At 37.7% G+C, this 23,278-nt stretch overlaps 1 protein-coding gene and 1 long non-coding RNA gene across 3 annotated transcripts in view; one reads left to right on the forward strand and one right to left on the reverse strand.

Moving 5' to 3' along the window:
• The window catches only part of dpp6a (dipeptidyl-peptidase 6a), a 410,674-nt gene that overhangs the window by 171,170 nt on the left and 216,226 nt on the right, over positions 1-23,278 (forward strand). The gene's annotated exons all lie outside the window — the stretch shown is intronic.
• LOC311284307 lies at positions 19,973-22,372 on the reverse strand. Its single transcript, XR_014626188.1, has 3 exons — positions 22,261-22,372; positions 21,123-21,263; positions 19,973-20,247 (listed from the first exon to the last, which is right to left on the reverse strand). It is a non-coding gene; the product is annotated as an uncharacterized lncRNA (long non-coding RNA).

Here is a 23,278-nt window from a genome sequence, read left to right on the forward strand (position 1 = left end):
GTGCTTTTCTTTCTACATTGAGGGAAGTGATTAGCACTGCTGTTTTGTGTAGCATAAGCTCATTTGTGTTGTACCTCGCATCTGAGCAGGAATAACAGGCTGCCGTGTTGAACAAAGACAGCAGAACTAATCACGTTTGATGGCTCGGCTGGCAAAGGAGGATAATGAGTGTTTTTGCATGGACACAAATAAGGTGTCCTCCTGTCTCTCATCATATGCTCTTCTCTGATCTGAGTCATTCTATCTATCTATCTATCTATCTATCTATCTATCTATCTATCTATCTATCTATCTATCTATCTATCTATCTATCTATCTATCTATCTATCTATCTATCTATCTATCTATCTATCTATCTATCTATTGTTTGTGCAATGCAACAATGGTTCTTATTCACTAATAATTTTCTGTATTGTTCATGTAAATGTCCATCTAACTCACAACGTTTACATTAATTTGTTCTTAACCTTGTTGTAATGTTATTGAATTTGGCATGTTCTAAATTATATATGTTAGGGCTGTCAATAGATTAAAAAAGGTAAACGCGATTAATCACACCCTTTTTTGGCGATTAATCGCACACTTATCGCATACACAATTTATTTTGTTTAACATGTTCATTTTGTCATAATTTGCTATATATAAGGTAAACCATCAGATTGAAGGGTGATTCTCACAAAACTGTATTTTCTGCTAGCTTTGTTCAAAGTAAATTTAGATGTCTTCCAAAAAAAAGGACAATTGGAGATTCCAAAAGGACACCAAATAACCAAATGATATGAGGAGTCCATATAATTCCTAAATGTAAGCACCCATGAAAAAAGTGTGCACAGTATGTACAGTGCAACAGCAAAGAGCTTGTTTACATTTAAGACAACTCAAGTTGTGATACTGAACAGGACCACATGAAGAAAAAAACCTCTCAACCAACCGCAATGACCTGACTGCATATTCCTACTACAGTACACGGATCCATTCAGAATTGCTAGACACAGCAACATAAACATGACAAGTCAAAACATTACCCTGAATGTGTGTGGAAACAACGTCAATGCACATGAAAAATGTCTGTGCATAAATGCAATGTGCGATCAGTACAATCAATGAACCTGTCCGTCTAACGAATTAATCGTCTATTAGTTCTCAGAAAGGATATTTTTCGTGGCCACAGAAAAATAACTATTTCCAAATGCAGCTTTGATTGCATCGTTAAAGGGACTTTGATTTACAAGCAGTGACCAGAATCAAAACTCACATGAATGTTCACAAAAGTTTTATTTAACTAAATTACGGACATATAACTAATCTAAACAAACACATACACACAATCATGTATACATGGGTAAAATGGAATGTGAAAGTGATGGAATGAAACTGAAACAGAGACCGCTGTGGAAAAGAGTCAGTTAACCACCTGAATAGAACCGTTAGTTTATTAGTTCAAAGCACCTTGTTAACAAGGGGAATACAGCTTACACTAAACCCCTGTTTAGTGAAATGCACAATATACTTGCAGTGTCTTAGCTGTTGAATAAGCTTCTGGATGCAGTCTCAGAACAAAGTCTTGATGGTCCAGTAATTCGATGCTGGTGAAGTTGCAATTCTTCAGGGTCGAGTGAAGAAAAACTTCAGTTTAGCTTGACAAATGAGAAAAGTTTTCAAGCGGGAAAAGTTCCTTTGTTTTGAAGCTGACTCATTTGCAGAGTGGGTTGGCAGTTTGTGTCCCTTCATACTCTGAATTAATATAACAAGCATACAATGCATGCTATAAGGAGAAGTACACCAATGTGTTAGATACTAAACAAGGATTATTTTGATATCAAGCATGATATAGATGAGGTTACATTAACTAGTTCTAACATGCCCTTTTGGAGGCACACCTTGGCATAGTTTTTATTGAACATTGATGGAGTAACATATTTCATAGGGGCGTAAATCGGACAGTTAATCACGATACGATACGATACGATATCAATTCTCTCAGCCAGCGATACGATATTTGCAGATACCTCAAAAAATTCTACGATACGATTACGATTCAATTCGATTCAGGGCTATATCGATCGATTAATCGATATTTAGATATTATGTGCCAAGTGTACACAACCAGTTACGTTTATTAACTCACACTAATACATACAAAAATATATGACATGAAAGTTTAATTAAACTCTTTGAAAATTGCACACCCTCTCCCATTGGGACATTTACAAGTTGTTTGTTACAAGTCAAAAAAAAAAAAAGATATATGAAAATGAAAATGAACTATAACAGAAGAGTTCATTTGCAGAAACAGACAACTCCGTTCTTGTTCATTTGCATATTCTTTTATTTATTTATATTGTGCATTTGAATATCAATCAAACTGCAGCTGGGTTGTTTTGATTAAGTAATAATAACAAAAAAACAAAAATACAGGTAACTTATAAAATTAAAGTTCATTGAAAGTATTTTTAGGGGTTCAAGCACGAAGTGCTGAAACCCTATTGTTATTGTTAATTTTCCCATGATGCAACATTCAGACATAAAACTGATCGGGCAGACCAAACCGTAAGTCGTAGAGACTTGAAACTTTGGGGGCTGATAGTACTCACACCGCCTACAGCGTCACCAAGGCCCGCCCCGATCAGCCTGACGGGGGCGCTACAGCGGTCAAAAGTACGAAACGGCTCATAACTCATCAACCGTGAGGCGTAGGCTCAAGTGTCTTATATCGTTGGATTCCTTGGCTCGAGGCGGACCAGGTGCATGCCTCGGATTTGCTCGTCACCCTGGGAAAATTTTCGGGTATTTGGGGTTTTTCACAAAACCTACTTTCGCGAACTAGTCCTAGGTTTTTGGCCCGACCGGAACCAAACCAGTGCAGCAAGATTCTCTGGAGTCCGAATGTCAATAATTATCAAAAAAAAAGTGAAAATTTGGGCTCACGGTCCCTAAGGGCCGCCAAAACGTTTGAAGTGGGAGGAGCCCATTTTGCTTAATTGGCTATAACTCGTGAACGGAACGAGATTTTTGCACCAAACTCAGCACGCGTATGTACGAGCTCATTCTGTGGTCGCGTGAAAAAGGACGTGGCGACTGGCCACTTGGTGGCGCTATAACTGTTAAAAGGGTGTCAAAATGATGCATTTCTATGGCAAATCCCATGAAATGGCTGAAAGCGGCCATCTTGCTGTCTGATTTGCATACAACCTCACAAAATCGGGCATGCGCATGCGTCACGTGATCCTAAAGAAGCTTGGAAACTTTCACGGACGTCGGGCCATTGGTGGGGCGCTTTAACTGTCATAAAGGTGAGAAGGCCTCTGTATTATCCTATGCAAAATGACATTTAAATGACTGAAAAATGGGGGAAAAAAGAGCAGCACTTCACCAAATTAGCTGAGCACATGCGCCATATTATTCTAAAGAAGCGTGCAAACTTTTATGGAGATCGGGCCATCAGTGGAGGTGTCACAGTTTAAAAGGTAAAAAAAAAATTCACCACATTTCCATGATAAATGAGCTAAAAGGGCAAAAAACATACTTTTTCCTCTCCGAGGCACACGTTAAAAGGCTTGATAAAGTTTTTGGAACGCAGCAGCGCAAGCGGCAAGTGCCTAGACCCTATAGTTTTTTTTTTAGAGGCCTTTTTGTGGCCCTTTTTTAGCCACTTATTAGGGGTTCAAGCACGAAGTGCTGAAACCCTATTGTTATTGTTAATTTTCCCATGATGCAACATTCAGACATAAAACTGATCGGGCAGACCAAACCGTAAGTCGTAGAGACTTGAAACTTTGGGGGCTGATAGTACTCACACCGCCTACAGCGTCACCAAGGCCCGCCCCGATCGGCCTGACGGGGGCGCTACAGCGGTCAAAAGTACGAAACGGCTCATAACTCATCAACCGTGAGGCGTAGGCTCAAGTGTCTTATATCGTTGGATTCCTTGGCTCGAGGCGGACCAGGTGCATGCCTCGGATTTGCTCGTCACCCTGGGAAAATTTTCGGGTATTTGGGGTTTTTCACAAAACCTACTTTCGCGAACTAGTCCTAGGTTTTTGGCCCGACCGGAACCAAACCAGTGCAGCAAGATTCTCTGGAGTCCGAATGTCAATAATTATCAAAAAAAAAGTGAAAATTTGGGCTCACGGTCCCTAAGGGCCGCCAAAACGTTTGAAGTGGGAGGAGCCCATTTTGCTTAATTGGCTATAACTCGTGAACGGAACGAGATTTTTGCACCAAACTCAGCACGCGTATGTACGAGCTCATTCTGTGGTCGCGTGAAAAAGGACGTGGCGACTGGCCACTTGGTGGCGCTATAACTGTTAAAAGGGTGTCAAAATGATGCATTTCTATGGCAAATCCCATGAAATGGCTGAAAGCGGCCATCTTGCTGTCTGATTTGCATACAACCTCACAAAATCGGGCATGCGCATGCGTCACGTGATCCTAAAGAAGCTTGGAAACTTTCACGGACGTCGGGCCATTGGTGGGGCGCTTTAACTGTCATAAAGGTGAGAAGGCCTCTGTATTATCCTATGCAAAATGACATTTAAATGACTGAAAAATGGGGGAAAAAAGAGCAGCACTTCACCAAATTAGCTGAGCACATGCGCCATATTATTCTAAAGAAGCGTGCAAACTTTTATGGAGATCGGGCCATCAGTGGAGGTGTCACAGTTTAAAAGGTAAAAAAAAAATTCACCACATTTCCATGATAAATGAGCTAAAAGGGCAAAAAACATACTTTTTCCTCTCCGAGGCACACGTTAAAAGGCTTGATAAAGTTTTTGGAACGCAGCAGCGCAAGCGGCAAGTGCCTAGACCCTATAGTTTTTTTTTTAGAGGCCTTTTTGTGCCTTTTTTAGCCACTTATTAGGGGTTCAAGCACGAAGTGCTGAAACCCTATTGTTATTGTTAATTTTCCCATGATGCAACATTCAGACATAAAACTGATCGGGCAGACCAAACCGTAAGTCGTAGAGACTTGAAACTTTGGGGGCTGATAGTACTCACACCGCCTACAGCGTCACCAAGGCCCGCCCCGATCGGCCTGACGGGGGCGCTACAGCGGTCAAAAGTACGAAACGGCTCATAACTCATCAACCGTGAGGCGTAGGCTCAAGTGTCTTATATCGTTGGATTCCTTGGCTCGAGGCGGACCAGGTGCATGCCTCGGATTTGCTCGTCACCCTGGGAAAATTTTCGGGTATTTGGGGTTTTTCACAAAACCTACTTTCGCGAACTAGTCCTAGGTTTTTGGCCCGACCGGAACCAAACCAGTGCAGCAAGATTCTTCAGGCGCCAATTTCGAGTAAATTGCATTTTTTTGAAAAACCTATTTTTGCGAACTTCTTCTAGGTTTTTGGTCCGATCAGAACCAAACCACTGCAAGAATATTCTCTGGAGTCTGACAATCAATAATCATCCAAAAAATTCAAAATTTCAATTAACAATCGATAAGGGGAACCAAAATATTTGATGGCACCAGGGCCACTTTTACTAAAACGGTTATAAATTGTGAACGGAAAGAGATTTTTTTGCTAAACTTGGGATACGTCTTCCCGAGCTCAGTCTGAGATCACTTGAAAAAAAATCGCAACCATTGGCCACTAGGTGGCACTATAAAACGGTTATAACTTGTGAACGGAAAGAGATATTTTCGCAAAACTTGGGACACATGTTCATGAGCTCATTCTGAGGTCACGTGAAAAAAAATCATGACAATTGGCCACTTGGTGGCGCTATAAAATGGTTATAACTTGTGAGCGGAAAGAGATATTTTCGCTAAACTTGGGACACATGTTCATAAGCTCAATCTGAGTTGACATGAAAAAAATCGTGACAATTGGCCACATGGTGGTGCTATAACAGTGAAAAAAATCATGAAAATAGCTATAAGCGCACCCAACCGTTAGTCTACTGAAAATTGGCACGCAGTGTCTTTGTCCAGGGTGCCATGATAGTCTATGAGAACATTGGTGTATCTCAAAACTCAGTATACGTCATTGGCACAATGCCTTGAAGGAGCCTTAGAAGTTTCAAGCCAGTGTTTTTTCACAGGAGTGACCTCCTAAGACTCCTGAATCCTTGCCGATTCCAACAATACCAAACATGCCAGGTTTCGCCTTATGGTTTTTGTAAGTGTCATTTAGAGCTTTAAAAAATTGTGGTTATCTTCAAAGCCGTTAGTCCGATCGAGACAACAACAAAAAAACTAAGGAAATTTGAAAACATAGGTAAATAGCTAAACAATAATGCCAAAATGTCAAAATTATGATAGGAACAAAAAAAACTTAAAAAAAAATCCAATCATTATCACCCATGGATCATTTTTATGCTCTCATAAATAGAAGTGTCTAAACTTCAATAAAAAAAATTATATTTACAACAAATTTGACAGACATTCCAAAACTCTGGAATAGTCTTCCTGATACTGTTCGTTGCTCAGACTCGCTCTCCCAGTTTAAAACTAGATTAAAGTCGCATCTCTTTGGCCAGGCATTCATATAATCCCACAGTTCAAACTACAATCCGGCCTCTAGCTCATAAATGCCAGAGGAGAACTGGCCCCCGACTGAGCCTGGGTTCTCCCAAGGTTTTTTTCTCCATTAGGTCACCTGATGGAGTTTTAGGATACCATTAGGTCACTTGATGGAGTTTTTCGGTTCCTTGCCACTGTTGCCTTTGGCTTGCTCAGTTGGGGATATTTTGGGGATGTTTGATTTGGTTTTATCAATCAGTGAATTCCTCTTGAAACAAGCTTTGTTGTATTGTTTTGATTTGATGCTGTGAAGCTGCTTTGATGCAATCTGTATTGTGAGAAGCGCTATACAAATAAACTTGACTTGACTTGACTTGACATGTATGGGCACCTTTCAAGGACACCTAATAAAAGTGGTGGAGATCAGGCAAGACGTGGTGGTGCTATAACTGTCAAAAAAACGTTCCTAAGTAAATTGCCTGTATTGGCTGTAAATGGTATTTTCCATCAATGATATAAGTTTATTAGTTAATTTGGATCCCCATTAGCCACTACCTAGGCAGTGTCTACTCTTCCTGGGGTCCCAACAAGTAAAAAATACAAAACTACATTTAATCAACAACAATAAAAAGTCAAGTCAATGAAACACACTAACCCAAAATTCATTCCAAATATCGAAATCAACAATTTACTATATATTGTGCCATTAAATGTTCCTTTAAATATTTTTTTAAAACTAATTTTTCTTGTAAAAATGTTCCTTTAAATATTTTTTTTTAAACAAATTTTTCTTGTAAAAATGGGTGATATCAATGGTAGGCTAAATGATTCCATATTTTCATTCCTCTATACATTACAGTCCGTTCTTTTCCAGTGGTTTACGAAACAGGAAATAAAAAAAAACATCCCTTTTATTCATGCCTGGTGTAAAAATGATGACTAGTACTATTATACAAAAGTTGAGAGTACAGGACATTAGGAACTTTAGACACAGAGATATTTCTTATAAAATAAAGCAGAGAGACAATCCTTGAGAGACCAGTGCATTCTTAGTATATTATCTCTTCTATAACAGTTTAAATTGAGTCGTGTCGCTCTGTTCTGGACAAATTATATTTTTCAATCAGTTCTTTTTTTTTCCTTTACTTGATGCACTCGATTACACCACTGGGCAATAACACACGATTCATCCAATCACTGATTGTGCTGCTGTGACTGACACCTCTGAGAGCCAACAGAAGCGGCATATTCATAAGGCCCGCCCACAGGTCGCGCAGGCGCTGCCACTGTCAGCATAAACAGAATCAGATGAGAACAGATCAAATGAGACACGGAGCATTTCTCCAGAAACTCCTTGCACTAAATGATAATCATAATCTATCGAGAACTGTGATTGTGTGCACTTGTAAACTTTGGATGCTTCAGCCTGGAGTGTTGTCGTCAGAGAGAGGTGAAGTGGAAATCGGAGTAAAGATTTAGTGGATCCCAGAGCGGTAATCTTTATTGAATAGTCTTTTTTTAATTGAATATGTGATGCAATCTCGTTTTGGTGAGTGACATTTTTTTATCATATGTTATCTTATGAAAGATATGTCAATTTCAGAAATGATTTGATATGAGCTGAGTGTTGGCCGCACAGCGCGAGCTGAACTAATTAGCCGTAGGCTAAAGCTATCACGTATAACAATGAGCATTGTGTCATGAGTTGAGACAATGGGTCTTATTCATGAAACACGAGCAGAACGAATTTTTGTGTAAATCGTGTGTAAAGTGGTTCTGACGTAAATTTTCGGATTCATTAAAATGTTCGTATTTTCCAAACGTTAGTTGGTACGAAAGAAATCTACACCTGCTCCCAGCCACGCGTAAATAGTGCGCTTAACATCCGAACGTTTTGCTCATTAATAAGGCTGCATTTTAATTCACCTTAATCGGGTACATATTTACACAGCATTTTGAAAAAATATTAGGTAACACTTTACAATACGGGTGCACTAATCTGCATTAATTCATATTTAACTAATGCACAGATAATCATGTGTTAATGTATGACTCATGTAGAACTAAACCATTAATTAATGATTACTGCATCAGCAACTAATAAAGATTCTAAATGATTAATAGATTAAGTAATATATGAATTGTTATTAATTAAATGTGTCTATGTATTAATTAATTAATAACTTATTTTATTAACTAAAAGTGTAAATGAATGCGTTAATTACCACAGTTGGTCAAAGCAATGTACTTCAACTTCCAGTTGTCTGCTTTAATTAATCATTAACTAATGATTTGCAAATGCATCATTATGTTATGACTTTACTTGTTGAGGCACATGACTATTAACTAATTGTTAAGTAATATGCCATTTATGGGTTTTGACAGTTTGCACATGCAGTGAATGTAATGTTGGTGAATGTGTGTGAAGGATGGGTAAGTTGGGCTACACACAAATATCAGCACACCAGAATCTGAACTCCTGAAGCTGTTACACTGTGTTTAAACTGGACGAGACCAGCTGTCTACACCTGGACATGACAGACCATCACAAGTCCATTTGTCCTTCATAACAGAACTAGCACAAGAGCTCAGAGTACGTCAGTAATAGAGTGTGGCATCGGTTTACTGACTGGGTTTTGTCGTGTAGTGTCTCGACGCATCCAGTGTAGTATCACTGACTATAATGGACGTTCTATTGTCTTTGTCCAGTCTAGACAGTGTTATGAAATAGCAGAGCTCAACCGCATGTGCTCAGTGTATGTTAACCTGACATAGTCCTGTGCCATGAACAACAAAGTTCATCGGACTCAGTGAAATCTTGGTTGTACATGGTTGGAAATTGAAATCCATGGCTTAGTGTGGATGTCCAAACCAAAATGGCATATTACTTAACAATTAGTTAATAGTCATGTGCCTCAACAAGTAAAGTCATAACATAATGATACATTTGCAAATCATTAGTTAATGATTAATTAAAGCAGACAACTGGAAGTTGAAGTACATTGCCTTGACCAATTGTGGTAATTAACGCATTGATTTAGACTTTTAGTTAATAAAATAAGTTATTAATGAATTAATACATTATGACACATTTAATTAATAACAATTCATATATTACTTTATATTAATCATTTAGAATCTTCATGATGCAGTAATCATTAATTAATGGTTTAGTTCTTCATGAGTCATACATTAACACATGATTATCTGTGCATTAGTTAAGCATGAATTAATGGTTATTAGTGCACCCGTATTGTAAAGTGTTACCAAATATTATATATAGTAATTACATACGGTTTTTCTTTTTACTTTTATTACGACAGCCAGTAATTACGAGAGCCATCTGCAAACGGAACAAAAGTCCGCAAGTTTTTTTTATTTTATTTTTTTATTCAAGCTGTTTATTCTTTTACAAGTCCGCAAGTCACGAATAATGCAGTCAAGCTTCATGTCAAACCATTTTCTTTTCACTTCTGGGACTGTTCGATTAACAGATGAAACTCCATTAACTGCATCTATGCTGCCAAGCTTCCTTTTTTTTAGGCCTGATACGCCACTGTGTACGCTTGAAAACAAAATGTGGCGTTTTGAATGAACTTCTGATAATAAACTTCAATTTCTGCATCTGAGAAATTTCTCTTCTTAATTCGTTTTTGAGAAGACAAGTTGAAATCCTTCGTTTGGTGTCATAATATGATGCCCATATAGCCTATAGTTTTCAGTCGGTTTTAATGGGTGGGATTTATGGTAATTTAGAGAATGAGCGTGCACACGCGTCCCATTTACAACTGATTGGAATTCATTAACACACACACACACACATTTCACTATCACATCTGACGTTTACGAAGTATTTCTGAATCAGGAGAAGAATTTTCGGGAATGTCGCCTTTACCACTTTAAATCACTCACATATTTACTCGTATATTTACGAATGTTTCATGAATGAGACCCATTGAGTGATTAATGAGTGTCTGTGTTAAATAACTGTCGAAAAGTTCGATTAATGTGTCATTTGAACTGCGCATGTATATGATTTGTTACTGAAATGTTGAATCAGAAATGAATTATTGTACGTTTGCCTTGTGTTTTCCAAGGCTGCGTTTTCTTGTTCTGTTTTTTTTCCTATGTGAACGTGATCGGCAAGTGTATCCTGTTTTGTGCCATAAATAATCCTGTGGAGGTGAATCGCCTGCCTATTGAATACAATTAAATATGCACAAATGGCTAGCTGACCAGTGCCCATGGACCGGTTTCCACTTTGAACCATAATTTGAAACCATCAACTGGTAGGATAATTACAATTTTCTTTTGTTTTTCGGACTCACAGGACTTTTAATTTGTGAAATAAAATTTTTTTTTTTTACATCTGAAATGGAGAGACTTGAACTGATCGAGAGAAGTCTGAACAACTCTTTAAACTGAATCATTTGATTCACGAACTCTGGTCAGCTACGTCGTTATTCATGTTGTTGAACATACTATTTTACTATACAAAGATAAGGTGGTTAATTGGAAGGAATGATGAATCACATTGTCTTTTGAGTCAGATCCGATATCGGATTACTAGTATTTCTTTCGTCAACAAAAATTATAACTAAATATTGTCGTCAACGAACCACGTGACGAAAACGAGACGCAACGTAAATGCTGGTCATGTGACAATAACTATAATTAAATGTATAATGCAATTTTGTTGACGAATAAAAACGAGACTAAATGTGGTTTACAAAATAAAAACTATGTTAAAATGTCTCTTCATTTTCGTTGACCAAAACGAGATGAAATGTTATGACGCTATTTCGTCTTGTTTAGTCTTATTATTATTATTATTATTATTTTGCAGTATTTCTGTTTCCCGTGTCTCACTTCAGGGGCTGCATCAGGGCGCACTGCGCAGACGACGTCACTTCCTCAAGCCCCACTAGCGGCATTATTTAGAAGATGCAGCTGCGGTGAGTTAACGTAAACGACAACAAACAAAGTTAAGTCTGACGCCCGTTTCACACATAGGGCCCGATTTTAACGATCTGAAAGGCAAGTATCAAGCGCGAAACGCAAGTAACTTTGTGGCCGGGTCTTGGGCGCTGTTGCTATTATACCGGCGGGATAAATGACTCTTGCGCTCAACGCAAATCTAAAATGGGTTGGTCTGAAGTAGCTTCATTATTCATAGGTGTGGTTTGGGCGTAATGTGAAATAAACCAATCAGAGCGTCATCTCACATTCCCTTTAAGAGCAGACACGCTTATTCTATAGCGGATTCCTATTATAACGGTGGATTTGCCAGACGCGCGCCAGGAGCGGTTCACAGCCGAGGAGACCGACGTTCTCGTCAGGGCCGTAAAACACAGAGAAGTGACATTGGGGATGGAGAAACACACCCAAATTAACTTCGGTTAAACAGGCGTATGATAATTTGGGTAAATGTGTAAACTAGAAGTATGCTTTTATAATTATCTATCTATCTATCTATCTATCTATCTATCTATCTATCTATCTATCGTAATGTATGATTTGCAAAAATGAAAACGGCTGCTTCTGTGTGAGAGAATCAAAGTGTATGCGCGTTGTGCACACGCTACATTGATTATGGCCAAGCATGCGCCCTTAAAATAGCATAAGAATAACATGTGCAACACGCCACTGACTTTAAACTAGATTTTTTCAGTTAGTGGCGGAATTGTTTTCTAAACGTGCAAAATAACATGAGGGAACGTTTGCGCCGGAACACGCCGCCTCTTTGCGCTGAACCGCCCCTGGGAGCGCAAGTGTATTTCTTAGTTAACCGACGTGCGTCTGTGGAGGGAAAAGTCCGCTGTGCGCGGGTGCAAAATAGGAATGATACATGCGTCGGTGTACAAAGTCAATTGCGCTGGGTGCAAGATAGGGCCCATACTCCATGTGCAGTGCATATGCGGTGCAGGAGCAGCAGGAGCTATAGTGCTTTCACATATGCTGCGTTTGCAGTGCGTAACTGATCCACGGCTGAACCACAAACACATACTCACTATTTTTATTTCAAATCCAGAAGTTATCAAATACTTTTATTTAAAAAAAGTTTTGTCAGCATTACGATTCTCTTTGTACACACATACTCTTTAATGGTCGTAATTCACATTTAAGCACAATTTAAACAATGTATTCAATGCACTACTTCTATCTAGATTTATTAGCAAGTGGTAAAATATTTAGCCATATAGTTATATTAAAATGACAAATATTTTAAATTAAAACTTAAAATTGACAAAAACAACTGACTCTCATGCCTTTTCTTTTGCATTTAAATTAATACAGTAAATCTTGGATGTCAGAAAGAACTTGTTTTTCAACCTCCACGAATGAGACGAGTGTTACTTTTCTGTTCACTATTTTCGCTATTTTTCCATAGTGATACACTATATTGACTGGGTTAAATAGAATTGCATTTCTAAAAAGAGACTAAAATACAATTTTCATTGACTAAAACTAGACTAAGGGCGCTTTCACACTTGGTTCGATTGCCTGTTCCTAACCCGAGTTCGATTGCTCCCCCCCTGCCCCCGATGGACTTTTGTTCACATATTATTTGTATCCGAACCGCAGTATGCTTGTGTCATCAAGTTGCAGCTGGTGCGTAATCGTGTTGCTTGGTAACCGCTATAAATGAAAAGGCGTCAAAATGGATAGAATTGCTCGCTTCACATTTGTTCTTTTTTTTTTTTTAACCTTTGGTTTTGTTTTCAAAGAAAAGATCTAGAAAGAGAAACACATTTGTGTTTGTCTGCCGCAAAAGTACTAAAATCGTTCCAAAGACAGCGGGCTGTCCGCCGAAGACAATTTTTGCGGAGGCAGCCAGAAATCATCTCTCTGCTTGCAGTGCGTCAATCCCGCTTTTCATCAAGTTAAGTGTATACATGATGAGAATAATTCCTGTTAGTAATCCAGAGCGCGATCCATTTGGACGCCGACAAACTTTATTGCTGCGGATAAAACAATAAACCTCCGCAGAAGCATTCCAGAGGTACTCCGCGAGGAACAAAACATGTTCCAAACATAAAACAGGCTATAACCACCTGACCGTTAGTCCAATTGACTTGAAAATTGGTATGCAGTGTCTTGGTCCAAGGTGCCATGTATGTCTATGAGGACGTTGGCGTATCTCGAAAAACATGGCCGCCATCGACCAATGAAATTTGAGCACCTATTAGACAAGATTAACGGAGGCCAATCGGAACGAAACTCGATGGGCATGTTCGACTCATGGCCCTAGAGGTCTGTAAGAGTTTTGAAAGAAATCAGCCACTAGTTGGCGCTAATGAGTTTTATGGCTCTGTAATAACGTGGTGTAAAACTTAACAACTTTTGATGCTTTTGTGCTTAAAGTCCTTAAAGGCCTTAACTGCTTGAACCCCGATAAATGCTGCTTGCAGCTTTAATTTTATATATATCTATATTTTTTTGTGGCAAAAGCAGATTACTCCACATTTCATGTTTCAGAGTTAAACAAAGCAAAGTAATTGCTATGATACATAATAAAACACTAATCTTTGTGATTAATCTTTGTAACTTTAATCTTCTCAGCTGACATAGACGCAGGGTTCGAAATGACTTAGGACTCTTGGGGGGTCCCCTAAAATGTAATTATTAAATTATAAAAAATTCTGAAGACTACCTTGCTACACTATATACTGTAGGCAAAATTATATGGACAAATGTTGAAGGTGGGATAATGGTCTTGGGATGTTTTTCATGGTTTGGGCTAGGCCCAGTATAGTGGTGTCTGGAGAAGTGGCTATAATCTAACAGGTAACCATCTAACTCTGGACCAACAAAGTTACAAGTTCTTTTTCCTCTTTTTCTCTCCATGATGCAGGATTCTAAATTAAGAAAAATAATATTAGCTTCCTAGATAGCTTACCAAGCTCTCATGTATATACAGTACTCATTCATGCTCAAATCACAGACTTGAATTAAGTCCTGGTTATCTTTCGTAATCACTGACTGGACAAGTAGGTTGTTAAGCTAGCTTTGAATAACTAGTCTAGCTGCTAGGTCTGCTATGGAAGCTTGTTTCCGCCACAGAATAAAACATTTTTTTAAATAATTGCGACTTTTTATCTCGCAATTGTGAGATAAAAAGTCGCAATTATCTTTTAAAATGTTTAATTGTGAGTTTACATTGCGAGAAAAAAAGTCCGAATTCTGACTTTATAACACGCAATTGCGACTTTATTTCACGCAATTCTGACTTTATATCTCGCAATTCTGAGAAATAAAGTCAGAATTGCGAGATATAAAGTCAGAATTGCGTGAAATAAAGTCGCAATTGCGTGTTATAAAGTCAGAATTCGGACTTTTTTTCTCGCAATTGCGACTTTATATCACGCAATTCTGACTTTATAACACATAATTGCGAGTTTATATCTCGCAATTCTGACATCTTTTCTCAGAATTGTGAGATAAACTCACAATTGTGAAATATAAAGTCCAATTCTAAGGGAAAAAAAAAGACAGACTTTTTTTTTTTAACCCCAGAATAGTTTATATCTCACAATTCTGACTTTATAACACGCAATTGCGACTTAATATCATGCAATTCTGACTTTATATCTCCCAATTGCATATTATAAAGTCAGAATTGCGAGATATAAACATGCAATTCTGAGGAATTTTTTTAAAGATTTTCAAGTATATTTCTCGCAATTGCAAGTTTATATCTCATAATTCTGCCTTTATAACACGCAATTGCGACTTTATATCACGCAATTTTGACTTAACACACAATTGCGACTTTATATCACGCAATTCTGACTTTATAACCTGCAATTGCGCCTTTATATCACGTAATTCTGAGATAAAAAGTCAGAATTGTGAGATTATAAAGTCTCACTTTTTTATTTTTCACTCTGTGGCGGAAACAAGCCTCCACAGTCTGCTGTTAGCTAGCAGATCATTTGGCTTCATACACATCTGGCTAGCAAGAAACGTTGACAAACGTAGGCTACTCTTCTAATCATTACACTGGGTTATCAAACAGTTAGTTAATGCAACTTTTGATATAGGAACTCGAACTTCTAATATTTTACTATAAGAAATTATGGAGATATAAACATAATCGAAGCACTTACAGGATTTTCATTCGGGATTTCACTCTTTGTGAGGTTTCGTTTTGCCGCGTTCAGCTACAGTGCGTGTCTGCGGGAGCACCACAACAACAATCTGTGACGCTGTATAGCAACTCACTCGGCTAATAGCTGCCCTGAATGCTGCCTCGCGCTAGGAAATAAATTAATTACTGTTATAAATATAAAACGTCACTAAAGACCTATAATTTTCACAATCATTTTTAATGTTAAAATATATTTGTCGGGGACCCCCCAAAATCCAAAAATAAATTCTTATGGGGGGTCCCTAATGACTTATGGAGGGTCCGGGTCCCCCCCAGACCCCCCTCATTTCGAACCCTGCATAGACGCCTGTCAAACTTTGTTGTTTTGATTAACGTACACGCAATACAGAGAGCTTTTCCCTCACCACTAACGTGCTGTTTTAGCAAGATTCCGTGAAAAAGTTTCAGCTTTTATTTTCCTTTTACGCCCTGAAGAAGATATCACGGGTTCATCAAGTTCGCTGAAATCCATCCTCAATCACTTTTAGTCAGCTTTGACAAAACTCCTCTCAGCTAGCGCGTCTTTTCAAAGTGACAAGCAAGCAGCCTTGTCACCTGACCTGAATACTGCGCACTGATTCGCTAAAACAGACTTTTCTGGGCTTGTCGTTTCTGCTGTAAAACATGAACTCGCGATGCCTTGACAGTGGAAAATACGGCTTTTGTGACAAAGGGTTCAGTCAATCTTGTCAGGCGTCTATTTCTGCGGAGAAAAGTTACGTGAGGATGTGGAGTGTGTCAATATAAAGGTACCGTATATCGATATTGTATGTGTGGTACCGATGCATCGTTAGACGTTTGATCGATGCATCGATCCATATCGATGTATTGTTACACCCCTAATATTTTATGTGAAAATAAATAATAAAAGTGGTTAGTCTTGTTAAAAATCTAATTAAAAATAAATGTATGAGGTGGCAAGGTGGGACTTTTACCACACACACGGGGTAAAAGTTAATACTTGTTCAAAACAATCACTTTAGCAAATGTTCTGTTTATTTTGATAAATAAAATAAGTTTTGTTCAATAAGTATTCTGTAATTAAAATATGTTCATTTAAAAAATATAGAAACATAACTTTAAAAAAAAGTTAAGTTTCTGAAAGCATTGAAGAAGATCCCATAATAATTTAATACAGCTTTACAGTAGTAACAGTAAATATGATATTTTATCATATGAAATGATTCATATATTTTTAAATATGAAAGTTTCATTATTAATCAAGCGTAGCGTTAGTTCTGGCAGGTCATGTTAGTCAAGCTCTCATCAGCTGACTCTCAGCTGATCCACATCTACCTATAGGACTACGACGCCTATCACCGTATACATATATAAGCTCCTTCAGTATTATCAGCAGCTATCGCGTTTCTCAGGAGCTAATTACCCACCTCCATCCCCAGCTCCTCCTCGTGTCAGTCAGGATTTGGCATTCTGATTCCCCTTGAATCAGAATAAATTCTCGAATTATGTTGTACTTTAAAATCTTGAATTAAATATATTTGCAAACATTCATGTTGGTTCTGTTCTGTTTACCCCAAGGGGGTTTATTGCTGCTCTCCCTGCTCTTATCCATGCTAGGCTGCATGGATGCACAGGGAGTTATGCCCAGAACGGAACCATACCGCCAATCCAAACTGTATGCTAATTGTCAATCGTATTTGACGGTAGTGGTCCCTCCTGACAGAAATATGGTGATTATCTCAGGTGGACACCCTACTATAATATTTATCATCTGAATCTTACCATGTCATGTTAACAACTGAAAAAGTCAGACAGCTGTTTATTATCATGTTAACTGTGCTTTTAGCCCCAACAGCAGGGATGTTTTTTTTTGTTGTTGTTTTTTTACCCCAAATACCATACATTTACAGATTTCTTCTATTATCGATTATCATTCGCTACATAAATCTACATAAAAAAAAAAAAATAATAACAATAATAATAATAAATAAATAAATATATATAAAATATTAGATCAAATTAGTACAGAATCAACTTTGCTTTGCTTTCTGCAATCACGTAAAGGATCCGACCAATTTCTACGAGTATGGTCAAGCAAATATATGTTAAGAAAAGTGGTGATGTGAATTTTTGTGCCATCTAGTGGTTTGAAGGATAATAAAGTCAATTGCGCCTTTAGCCCCGTTACTCTACTGTAGAACTTTTGTACATCACTGCAATCATCTTTACCTTGTATGCAATCCTGATCCATCAAAACTTTACTAACAAAATGCTGGTTTGTTTTATCCATCCGAGAAACTCACAAACACAAACAAACAAACAAACAAACAAACAAACAAACAAACAAACAAACAAATAAATAAATAAATGAATAAATGAACGAATGAATGAATGAATGAATGAATGAATGAATGAATGAATGAATACACTTGGCTAGTGAATTTGTTTTTTGTTTTGTTTGTTTCTTGTGGAAAGAAGATTATTTTTCAGCCTAAAATGACAATGACCAATGTGTTTTTTAACACATCATTTTTGCACTGAGAAATAAATCAATCTGGTTATAATACTGGCTGAAATTTTGTTATACCTAGTTTTATCAAGATATTGACATGTTTTCATCTGAGCTCGGGGTGTTTGTGATGATGTTAAATGGACCCTAAACTACCAGCCAAACTAGAAGTGAAATGCACAATATGCTCACAGACAAATGCGTTCTCTCGCTCAGAGCACGCGCTGGTGCATATGCACTTAGTTGTCATGACAACAATTCTTTAATGACTATCCTGAGTAGGGGTAAAATCATATCAAGCCTTATTCCTTTTCATGGAGCGACAGATTTGAATGGAGAGATGGCCACTTGTTGTGGTTTCATTAGCTGGGGTCTTTCAGATTGCTCATTATGGGGGGCCTGCCAAACAGCTGTACCTTAAACTCATACATGTATGTATTATGTTCAGTTTAACACTTCAGTCCGATACATACACTCACAGACAAGTACACACTCCAAATACACACATATTAAGTGTCCATGACTAGCCTGGATGCCAGCCGAACTTAGCCCCGCCCACAAAATGTTTAGGTCGGGAAGTTCGGTCTGGACTTGATCCGTTGAGGAGCTATTATGCCCGAACAAAAGCTGTTCGGACCAATCAAATTGTCAGGGCGGGCTTTATACGATGATGGACAGATGATCAACATACGTAATCATCCACGTCACCAAAGAGCGCTTGGGTTGAATTCGTTTACAACAAAGATGACTGCCGCTGGCGAATTGAGATTTCACAAGTTCACACTTACAAATAATAAGTTATAAGTCAGATAGAATAAATGCATATTTGGCGTGCTGTCCGAGGAGAGGCTCCGGGCTCAGTATTCGGCCCGAACCCAGAGTACTCCCCCCGTATTCCTGGCTGTGGAAGAAGAACAAGCCGAGAGTGAGTGGAGGGATGATGAAAACTGTCAAGGAATGTTAGGTGAGTTGGCAGAGTGAATAAATATATGCTTCCTCTCATGCTGATTGGGTAGACATGGTAATTGTTTGATGACAAGTTGATTGGATTGATTATTTGAACATGCTCCTCCCGAACTTTGTTTATAAAACATCATCTGTAGATTCCGCCATCGCGTCTGTTATAGAAGATATCGACCGTGATCAAGGCATTTGTCGATCGGAAACATGAATGAAAAACATACGTCACTTACTCTGTTGCTCTGATTGGTTGTAGGTCTATCCAATTGAGTGCAGAGGCATTTTCTTTCCTGGTTCGGTTGAAACCATAGACTGTAAAAAAATATGGACGACGCCCCTTCGCTCTCTTCCATTGGTGAGAACCAGGGGGCCAATGTTTCAGAAAACACTGAAGCTTCCCCGGGCGCTGCCATTGATTAGCAGACCATCACCTGCTGTTAGCATTCCATTGACTCCCATTCATTTTGACGTCACTTTGACAGCGAATAACTTTACATCTGAGGCGTTTAAAGACTCCATTTGTCCATTATTTATTTCTAAAGAAACACGAAAATTTATAAAAGGCTCCATTACCTTCACTGTAAAAAATGTATTGTCAAATTAACAGTAACTTACTGGCAACAATTATCCAGTAGTTGCTGTATTTCATTCAACAGTAAAATTACTGTAACACTAAATACAGTACTGTTAAGCATACTGTAAAATTAAATACATTATTTTACTGTAATTTTTTACCACGTTAAAACACAGTATTACACCGTTGATTTTTAATAATACTGTATAGTATTATACAGTTATGAAATGTTATTTTATTACTTTTATAGTGCTACTGTGTTACCTGTAGAATATGTAGAAAATCTGTAGGAATATTATTTTAACTGTTAATTGGAAATAGAAAAAAGAACAATTGAAGCTTTAACTGCACAACAAGGTTTATTGTGTATTTTTAAACAATACATTAGTAATAATAATGTAATATGATACAACAATAAAAATCTGTTTTAAAAGAAGACTAATGAACAATATATATTTAATAATTAAGATCAGTGAACAATTCATGTATTTCAATTCATGCAAAAATGATCCTGAACAGGTAAAAAAGAAACTTAGAAAGAAAGCAAGACAGGTGAGGATGAAGGCCAGGTGAGGAGGGTAGTGATGGTGTCAAGTGGAAGAAGAGCGACAACACTTCTGATAATCCTGCAAGGAATGATAAGCACAAATCAATCAGAAGCAAAACTAATAATAAAAAAAACCTAACTCACATTATCAACACCTTTTTAGGAGAATTTTTTTTTCCTATGGTATCCACTTTATTTTTCACGGAAGAGTGGGCACGGCCATTTATAAATGAAATGTGTCTGCGCTTGAAATGCACTTGATTGGGGCTAACAGTAGCTGCTGATCATTTCTGTTCGATTCTCGATTTTGAATCAAATTTCATTTAGATATATGCATAGATTGGATTTTAGATTTGATCATAGATTTTAAATCTATTCTACGTATATATCAAAATGAAATTTGATTCAAAAGAGAATTCCCAATTTCAAAAGTACCGCCTCTTTTGAATCAAATCGTGACCCAAAGAATCGATTTGAATCGAATCGTTGAATCAAAAAGATTCCCACCCCTATTACATTTCATTATATTTTAACTTCACCTGTTGTCTTCATTATTTAATGTATGTTTGAGAACATTTAAAACTTAAAATAAATAAATATTTGACATTGATTGTGATAATTATCAATACTGACTGATAGGAAACATTTTATCAAGATGATTTTTGACCATATCATTCAACCCTATTTTTTACCATTTCATGTTTTAATTAAAACTTATTTAAAGAGGTGTAAAAATTATAATATAAAAATACAAATTATTTGACTTATACAAGGCATATTTGTTAAATGGAAACTGTGAAGGGAACATAATTACATTATAAAACAGACTATCAGTTTGAAAAATGTATGGTTTAAGTCATTTCCACCCTTTTTGGATTTTTCTAAATACAGATTCAGACACAAATCATTTCTAAAGATATGGGCTCCGCTGCACATCCCTAATATTACTCTTACCTTAATGATTTTGCCAATCATATTCTGCAAAGTCCCTGATTCAAGGCCATGGTCTTCCTCCGAACAACCTTCGCACTCTTTCTGCTCACCTGGAACTGTGATGTTCATTTCGAATTTTCAGGATTTATCCTGACAAGAAACCTGTAAACACAAAAAAAATATATAGCCTATATATTTTCCAACTGAATCAAGAGTGATCACAATATGTAGCATCATCTGTAATAAGTCACATCACAATAAGCTCTAAGTCAAAGCTCTAAACCATCACTTGTGCAAAATAAAAAGCCATTGGTGTTACTAATAGAAGTCAATTTGTAACAAAAGTGTATGAATGAACATAGACTGAGGTAACTGCACAAGGTCCTGGCAGATCGCCAGGTCAGGTCCTCACAGACGTGTAAAAGAATATTCTGATTTAGACAAAAATAAGCGCGAATAAATCAATAAGAGGAATCGAAAATTTAATTTTATAACAAGAATCCGAATCCTAACCTTGGGTATCCGATTTCAGGATATCGATTTTCAATTCCCAACGGTATGATATATAATATAATGAACGCGCAGGCGCTTCCACCGACTTAAAATGGTAAATAACACAATTATTAGATCATTCTGACCTTATAAGAGGCTACATATGCAATCTATGTTTATAAAATTACATTTAATAATCAAGTAGGCTAGCTATCATCATGAAGGAAATCCGCGTTACAGGCGTTATAGAACATAAGCCGCGGGCAGTTCTTCTAAACTAACATAACCTGCTACTATTTAGTTTGCATAAAAAATATATAAAGATTCATCACTAACCAGATATTTATGGCGAAAACTTCGCCGACAGACACAGCGACGCGATGCAAAGGCCTGCGCGCCCTCAACGTTACTCGGGGAACTGAAGAGTTATTCATAAAACGGCAGCTTGTGGTTATTTTTCGCGGTCATTTCGTACTAATGTATTTAAATTTACAGTAACACCAATGTCCCAAACTACATTGAAACCTAGAGTAGCCTATCATATTGTACACAGCTGATAGTAAAATGTTAAGAATAAATTAAATTAAATATCTAAATCCTGGTCATACATAATTTTAAAGTTATTAGCTAGAATCCATGCATACAAATATTAAGATTTATTACTTACCATATGGCGAAGTTCCTAACACCGGGCTGAAGTTCCAGGTCGGCAGAAAAGACTGACACAACTGACACAACAGAAAAACTCATTCAAATGCGCTCTCATGCACCCCCCACTGACAGAAATTAAGACTGTTAATGGTCACCCAGTCCTGAAAATGTTTTATGTAAGGGTAAGGTTAGTAGGCTAGCAATTTTACTCGTGGAATTGTGTGTGGTGTTTTTCGCGGTCAATTTGTACTGCTGTATTTAGATTTACAGTAACTAATAATTTCCCAGAATGCATTGAAAATATACAGTAACATACTGTCAACTGTGTGCACAGTACATAACTGTTGAAAATACAAAATAATACTGTGAAAGCAACAAAATCTACAGTAACATACTGTACATAGGTTATACAGCAAGAAACTGTTGAGAAAAACAGTATAATGCTGTGAAAACAACAGAAATCATTTACAGTGTTGTATCTTACGTTATTGCCCCGTAGAAGCAGTTTTTGTAAAAATAGGCTAACGATTGCATCATAACCACGCAACTCTCTGTCGCACAGTAGAGAAATTACCGTATGGACAGGAGGAGAAGCTCGCGGGCAATCGGGGGGACGTGGAGGCAAAATGACAAAATAATTAATCAGAATGCTTAGCAAAGGTTGCTCCTGCTCCTAGCTCATGGACAGCTCCTACTCACACTCTCCGTCTCTGCAAGTTTCGGAAGGGAATGATTCAGATTTCTCTTGGAACAGCTACTAGAAGACAGACGGGTTGCTCACGTCACATCTACGTCGTCAAGCTCAGTTTGAGTCTGCGCAGTGCGCTCAGCCATAGGGAAGTGAGTGCTTCTAATTGACTTCACTTTTCTCCGTTGAATCCAATGGGGTCGCTGTGTCCATTTCTTTTACTGTCTGTGGTGAGAACTGAAGCCGCCAGTGTCCCGATATGGCACTGACATCTTGGGGCTTGAGGTTGAAACACGCCCCATAATCACAGCCCAATGGAGCAGTATCAGACTCACATTCTGACTAG

Source organism: Rutilus rutilus, assembly GCF_951802725.1.
Source record: "Rutilus rutilus genome assembly, chromosome: 24".
In the NCBI taxonomy this organism is placed as follows: Eukaryota; Metazoa; Chordata; class Actinopteri; order Cypriniformes; family Leuciscidae; genus Rutilus; species Rutilus rutilus.